This window comes from Leptidea sinapis, chromosome 31 (genome assembly GCF_905404315.1).
Source record: "Leptidea sinapis chromosome 31, ilLepSina1.1, whole genome shotgun sequence".
Taxonomy (NCBI): Eukaryota; Metazoa; Arthropoda; class Insecta; order Lepidoptera; family Pieridae; genus Leptidea; species Leptidea sinapis.
Genome location: NC_066295.1, coordinates 4,142,116 through 4,150,110, shown reverse-complemented (window position 1 = coordinate 4,150,110; position 7,995 = coordinate 4,142,116).

Here is a 7,995-nt window from a genome sequence, read left to right as displayed (position 1 = left end):
TATATCTTTTGAATTATTTCTGAATCTATTATATGTTCTAACAAAGAATAGAGGATCTCCAACAAGATAGAAAATGTAAGCAAATCTATTGTGCCTTTGATTGACAAGTTATTTATAACCGTAACTGTTTACAGTCAGCTACGCTTGGCATTAGCTCTTTTGTATCTTGAACCAGAAACGCACGCACTAACGCACACATTGACAATAAATATTGGTCACGCATCGGGCTGTCAGGTCGTCTATAAGAAATTATCTTCTTTATACATATATTAGAGATTTCCACCGGTAATATTGTATATAAGAGATTTAAACCTATGTATTGACAATCATGATATCATTGGAACCATAAGGCGCAGAAACTTGAAATTTTGTAGAAATATTCCTTTCGCCGATTAGGGCGTAGGCCGCTGCTAAGAACGGATTCTACGAAATTGCATCCTCAACATTTTTTTTTAAATCACAGTACAATGTCTATCGGGTCAGCTATAATATATTATATTATATTCAAAGTCTATGATTGTATCCGACAAAATTGGCTAATTGTCAAAGTGGCGGGGCGTATCCCAAGACGTATAAATGTAAATATGTAAATTTTATTTGTATATTTGATCATAGAAGTAAGGATAACTGTTACACTTCAAACTAATCAATGGAAATAAGTTAATCTGGCTTTAACAACTGTATCCTCGAATCTTCAACGGTTAATGCAGCAGAACTATCTAAATGTATCAGCATGATGTGTGAATAAACAATCAACCAATAAATTGATCTTGTTATAATTTCGTGCTGCAATCGAGCACTTACAGCGACCAAATCTTGCAATGTGTGAGATTCTGTGAGAAGAGTTGAATAATTCACACTTACAGCAGCCAAATCTTGCAATGTGTGAGATTCTGTGAGAAGAGTTGAATAATTCACACTTACAGCGGCCAAATCTTGCAATGTGTGAGATTCTGTGAGAAGAGTTGAATAATTCACACTTACAGCGGCCAAATCTTGCAATGTGTGAGATTCTGTGAGAAGAGTTGAATAATTCACACTTACAGCGGCCAAATCTTGCAATGTGTGAGATTCTGTGAGAAGAGTTGAATAATTCACACTTACAGCGGCCAAATCTTGCAATGTGTGAGATTCTGTGAGAAGAGTTGAATAATTCACACTTACAGCGGCCAAATCTTGCAATGTGTGAGATTCTGTGAGAAGAGTTGAATAATTCACACTTACAGCGGCCAAATCTTGCAATGTGTGAGATTCTGTGAGAAGAGTTGAATAATTCACACTTACAGCGGCCAAATCTTGCAATGTGTGAGATTCTGTGAGAAGAGTTGAATAATTCAATGATCATTATTTAGCAGTGAGTTCATTAAATTAATATAAATAAATAAATGTTTTCAAACACATACGGACCAACATAAAAAAAATGTGGTAACATGGGACACCAAATAGGATCGAAATGCCTTCGGATGATATAGACGTAACACAATTTGCAAAACAATATTGTTTTATTTTATATAGTATTATATTTTCTTGATTATTTTTTAATTTGGCTGATTACTTTTTATTTCAGTACATAAAAGTATTTAGGAAATTTAGTAAATAATAATTCAAATTATTAACTAGTATATACTCATGAATTCATGAGCCGGCATCTGTGCAAAGCAGCCTTCAACTAGTAAAGCTAATGGGAATAATACTTAGCTAATGGGTCCTAACATGGGTACGTCTCAATGTTACGAGCGTAATTGGGATGCCACTCAGATATTTTTAGGTTTATTCAAGTATCCCGAGTAAGAAGGATCGTTCATTGAAATTGCTGAAAAATAACCCAGCAGAGCAAAAGCAAAGCATACTTAGGTACTATAAGTATAATTTATACAAAACACGCAAATTTCTAATCCTCTACATAATATTATGCTTTACACGAGGACAAATATAATATAATGTTTACTAAATTGTTATGTATTAGGTTATCAGTGAAAGTTAAATGTTTAAGTTTCCTCTTGGAAAAAACCACATTACCAATTTGAATCCACGCGTTAAAGTGAAAAGTAGGTTACTAGTCCCGCATTATGATAAGTAATATGGATGAAATTGCACTGGTTTGCCCTTGAGAATGTAAATGTGGCTGAACGATAATATCCTGAGTTCTATAATTATCACCACACATGACATTCCTCAACAAGGTGTTTTAAATAATCTATGAAATATGTCACTATTGGAAACCTCTATACCTACAAGTTTATCTATACTATTATTATAGAGGTAAAGTTTCTGAGGATATAGGGGATAATATCTGGATCTATTGAAGCTATTTTGAAAATACTTTTACCACTAGAGCATTTGTTTTGTATCTAAAAATGCATCACTGACCTCGGAATTTTAAAAGTTAAGTTTTGGAAGTTTAAAATAAACGTTCGGTTAATATTACTCCAAACAACATAATTTTGTTTCTAAAATTCAGAAAAGTAAATAACATCGGCTGGTTGTTTTAATTGATTTTAATAATCAATTAATATTAAATTTTTTAACGTGGGCGCCCTGACCCTATGACCAAGGTCACGGGTATGTATATGGTTCAGGACACAAAAGACTTACTAACTCGTCTTTTTGCTGAGTAGTAGGCAATAAAAGTTGTATGTTCCTGGTGTTACATTGTTATTATGACTGTTAATAGGAAATTTACTAACGTGTCTATGGACATAACATTATTGATAATGAATGGTGGTGGTGGAACTGTTATTCCTATTATCTGTAAACATAACCTTTTTTCCGATCGTTAGAATTGAAAACCGGCGTTCTTACGTAGTAGTTGGGAGTTATGACTACTAACAAACTTCCATTGAGTGTCCGGTGTTGTTCGTGTAATCTTTACTTCCGTCGGGTGCGGGAGTATCATAGCATAATGTTTATCGTCCAATTTTCCCAGGGATTCTCTTTGAAGGATGATTGCAGTTGCTTTTTATTTATGAGTTCTTGCATGCAGTCCGGCGCATCTCTGAATATACGGTTTGGTTTTTGTTCACAAAGATGCATTGAATTAACCTTCGCACATACTATCAGGTGAGTAAGGGTCTTCCCTTGGGCCATTTGGTACAATAATATTAATAATAAATCTTTATTTGTTGCAAAAAGATATACTATTTTGCTTAAAATTACCCTCGACGCCCAAACTAGGATAGCTCGTGACATGGGGTCAGACAATTCCCAGTTGTGAAATGTAAAATGTCAAAGAAAATAAACATCAACATATTTTAAGGTGACTAACAATGGTGGTTATGAAACTAATGATGACAACCAACTATACCTAAGATTCTCAATAGCTTCGTAATTTAGGTTCCTTAACATGTTCTTGAAGTTTATAACTAAGTTCATATATATTAGAATGCATAGTTTTACGTTTCATATTAAGGTTTTTTATAAAGATATCGTCCCAAATAATCTATATCTATATATATAAGAGATTTCCACGTATATAGTCACTCATCACGATATCTCTGGAACCATAAGGCGTAGACTTGAAATTTGTTAGAAATATTCCTTTCGCCGAGTAGAGATCAGCTAAGACTTAAAGAATTTCCATCCGCAAGAGTTTTTTTTATAACAGAACAACGTCTGTCGGGTCCGCTAGTATCTTATAAATCGATCGGCAAACAACTTTAGCGGTTTTCGGATTTACGTATAGGGATATAGATAAACTATTTTTAGGAAGCAGTCGTTAACACCCCTGGGAATCCCTGACAGTCGACTTTCTCTAAATTCTTAGCTCATCTGTAACTACTATGTTGAGTTATTAAGTTTCCGTATGATTTCATTCATTGCTTCCATTTGTAAATGCCTAATCATGGCGGTATTTCCACCCATGTATGAGTCATGGTTCAACATAACTATTCTTGCGGTTTAAAGATCCTCACACAGCTTACGCTAATAATAATACCTTATTTATTTTTTACTAAATATCTTACGTTTTTACCACGTACCACTTGAATTGAAATCTAAACTATAATCATAAATTTATAATGACTATTGTGAATTTGGGTTTGTTAACAATTGAAAAATTCCCAAGTTTTTGTTTTTCTTTAATTTTTCTTCACCAAACTTATTTAAATATTCATATTATTGAAAGTATAGATTTTTTCAGACCAATATTTTTCCAGGTCATGTTAATTCTTCTGGCTGGTTTTTCTGTTTAAATTGTGTTCTTTATTTTCTTGATTTGTATTCCAAGTTATATAGAGTTCTGTATGGACAGAACTCTATATAATGAATATGGATTCAGAGAGTGTGTTGTTTTTTGACACGTGGCTATATATGTGGCTGTATTTTTGGCTTCTTAGAACAAGATATCGAATAGATGGGTACAACCAGGTGACTATTTCTGCGATCAAGCGAAAATTACGCATTTGGTTTGGCATTTGAAGTTCGCATCCCAAAGGGGTGTGTAAGGGTTTTATTTTATGGAGGTGGTTTATCCCTTTCAATTGAATTCCTTCTCAATAGTAACCTAACTTCAAATAAAAAAAAGTGAAATAAAATAAGACTACTCCTATTCGCGATTTAGGGGTTGAAGTAGGGGGGGGGTTATATACCTCTCCCTCCCCTCCACCCCCGCTCAACTCTTAATTAAGAATGGAAATTTCTAATGCTTGCATTATTGTTTTAGTTATTATTACGATCGCACTTATTAAGTGTGTGTAAAGTCCTTTGGTCACATCTCCAGAAATTAAGGATCAATTGAGTTGTTGGTAGTGCAGGTCCAGGTGGAGGAGGATAAAAGCGACGGACGGATCTCATCAAAGCAGTGAGCCAGACATCTGTGGTGAAGTGATCCCGCGGAATCACATCGCGCGGGAGACAGTGCGACCAAAAACTAAAGGGACCAACGGAGACTAACGTTGCATCATCTTAGCGACCACAACCACACACAGGTGACCATTTGAGAAGAGTTTATGGGCGCTCTAACTAGCGAAATAACTTGGCTAATGCTGCTCACGTCTCTAAGTGACGGATACAGCTACGATGCCACCCAGAATATTGAGTTCAATAGATAATCATGAGTGAGACACTGCATTGTAATGGACAGGGTGTGTATCACTTACCACCAGGTCTCAACCCATTCCCTTCTTTTTCTTCTAAAAAAAAAAAAAACTTTCATCTTAAAATTATTTAAAAAATTATGAAAAAAAATCATTTTCCTGTATCCATTACAATAACAAAGACAGTTGATGTTATAAATAAATTGTTTTTGTTATACCCTCAGATGATGTATCATTTTTTATTATAAAAACTGTTTGGCCAAGGTCATTCTATTCAGCCATATGTAAGTATGGTTTGGATCTACAAAGTACGTGGTCTTATGTATTTTAATGGAACATTAACTAAATGTGCTTCAATGACGATGTGGTTTTTGTGTGCAACAAACAATTATGTCTGCCTTTATAAATAAATTTTAGTTTGATTTAGTTACATTTCCGCATTGAGCTCCACTTTCAGATACAATTATGACAAGAGCTTTCTCTTATCAACAACTTTTACAACTTTTAGGCACAGATAATGTAAATACTGAAAAAATTTGGTAATCGGTTCTCCCTAAAGGACGTCCTTGCAACTTCCCGCTCATTCCATACCTAAACGCTTCAAATTGTACTTACGACGATTTTGATCTCTTTGAGCTCAAAAATATAATTTGAGTTATTTTCAAAAGCTTTAAGCTCAAAGAGTTAGCTGTTCTATGTTTTTGAGCTCAAAAGTCTGATAAAAGTTATATAAAACTCTATTTTATAAATTATTATACCGCAATTACTTTTAAATGAATAAACAGATTTTCACGCAGTTTTGAGTCGATAGATAAAGCCGTTTAAAAACTTTTTTTCGTAGTTGTTTTGAGATTTCTCAAAACCTACCAATTCAAATTGGTTCGAATTGTATTCAATCTAAATTTGGTCAAGCCCTTTCGAATGGCGCCATCCGCGATGAAATCGGTCAAGCCGTTCAAAATTTATAAGAGATTTACATAAATCCAAAAACTACCCTTACCAACCAATAAATTCTCGCTTTTTGAAAATACTCAAGCGGGAATTTACAAAGTGAACTGAGAGTAATGTAGTATCTGTTATTGCAATACTCTAGATAGAACAGGTAGTGAGACTTGTCAGTCCCCATTTGACAAGACTAGGAGGCGTAAACACGCAGTGAACGCATATATGACATGGAAGCATTTCTGACGATTTATAATAGCAAAAAGCAAAAACATTACAAAAAGAAACTGCTTGATATACTCACCTCGCCAAAACTAAACTTACTTACCGTTTTACACGGAATATAAATTATATGCTTGTAATAAAGTGAGTCATTTAAATATTTCAAATATCAAATTATATATAAGTACTAAGTTACTCGACCTAGGCGAGAAGTAGGCATAATAAGTTAATGTTTGTTCTTGCCTTCTTCCATCAGAGGATTTATAATATATTCGAATTAGGTTGACTATTGTAGTGAAACTGTAGGCAATTGAAAACAAGCTGATTTTTGATGTGTGAAGCGTGAACGAGTCGCCAACAGTCGTTCACCACCAATTATCAATGGTGTGCCAATTCACGTTCTGTTATAAGGCATACTCTCAGTCACTTAAAACAGAAGTTATAGAAATTACTAAACTGAGACTCATTCTGTTATCAGCCGTATTACACCAAAACAGTCCCCATACCGGTATGTTATTTTCTTGGTATTGTTACGAAATAGGAATGAAAAAAGGCAGTCAATGGCATCTCAGACTTACTAAGGGATCCGCTAAAACAATGCTTATAACAATGTTTACAATACGATCATCACATTCAACTAAGTATCATTAGGGGAAAGGTTACTAAGAATACTGGCAGCATTTCCGCGTTGGATAGCTATGCTGATCTATTTAGCGAAATATTTATCTGATCTAGGCTGATCCATTTAGATCAGAGGCGCGTATTTTCCGCACCTCTGATCCCCACGGGCAAGTGTCTCCAGCGCTGAAATAGTGCCAGTATTCTTGGTACACTTATAACGAAATAGTTTTTATTTAATGTGATCATATTAAGTATTGTAAATACCTCATCTTGTCATAAATACTGAAATAAATAATATAAAAACGCAATAAGCAAATAACATTTAAAACTTTTACATTGTGTTAGTTTAATACATAAATATAATCCAATTTAAAATATAAAAAGCTTACTCGAAGTGGTCTCCATTGGCTGCAATACAGTCCTTTAAACGTTGATGCCAGTTATGAATACAAGCACGCACTCTTTCCGTGGGAAATATTCTTCACTGCCAATCGTACGAATTGTTTAAAGGGACACCAAATTATCATGGCATTTAGAGAAAGCTGTCCTGTCTAAAACTGACCATAAATCATGGTCCAGCGGATTAAGATTGTGACTACGGCCAGTCTTCAGCTCTGATGAAGTCCGAACCGTTTGTTTCCAACCAAGAATGGGTAGACCGAGCTTTATGAACCGGCGCCGAGTCTTGCTGGAAGGACCATTCTTGGTTATTGAACATAATGTTGTCTTCACTACCTTACTAACAAGGCCTTCAATACCTTTTCAAGAATGGTATCATGATATACTTGTGCCGATGTTTTGATACCTTTTTCATAAAAGTATGGCTCAGTCACTGCTTCATAGCTACTACCCCACCCAACCATCACTGAAGTCGGTTAGTGCACACGTTGCACTCTGTCGACTAATTGGGAAGCTTCAAAGTCAAAGTCAAAAAAACCTTTATTCACTGTATAACTTTATAAGTTATTTAGTGCAAGTCAGGATGAAGTACAAAAGTTCCTTAGAGCTTTGAGCATAAATACGGTCATCTTGTTTGTTAAAATGTTGCTCAATTGTAAAAAAAATCTCATCCGGAAACAAAATTATTCTGTGACCTCCCTTTTCGTACCGCTTCAGTAGTTGTTTCGGTTTTACCACCCTATTTTTTTAAATAATCAGTTAAGAAATGACCAGTACG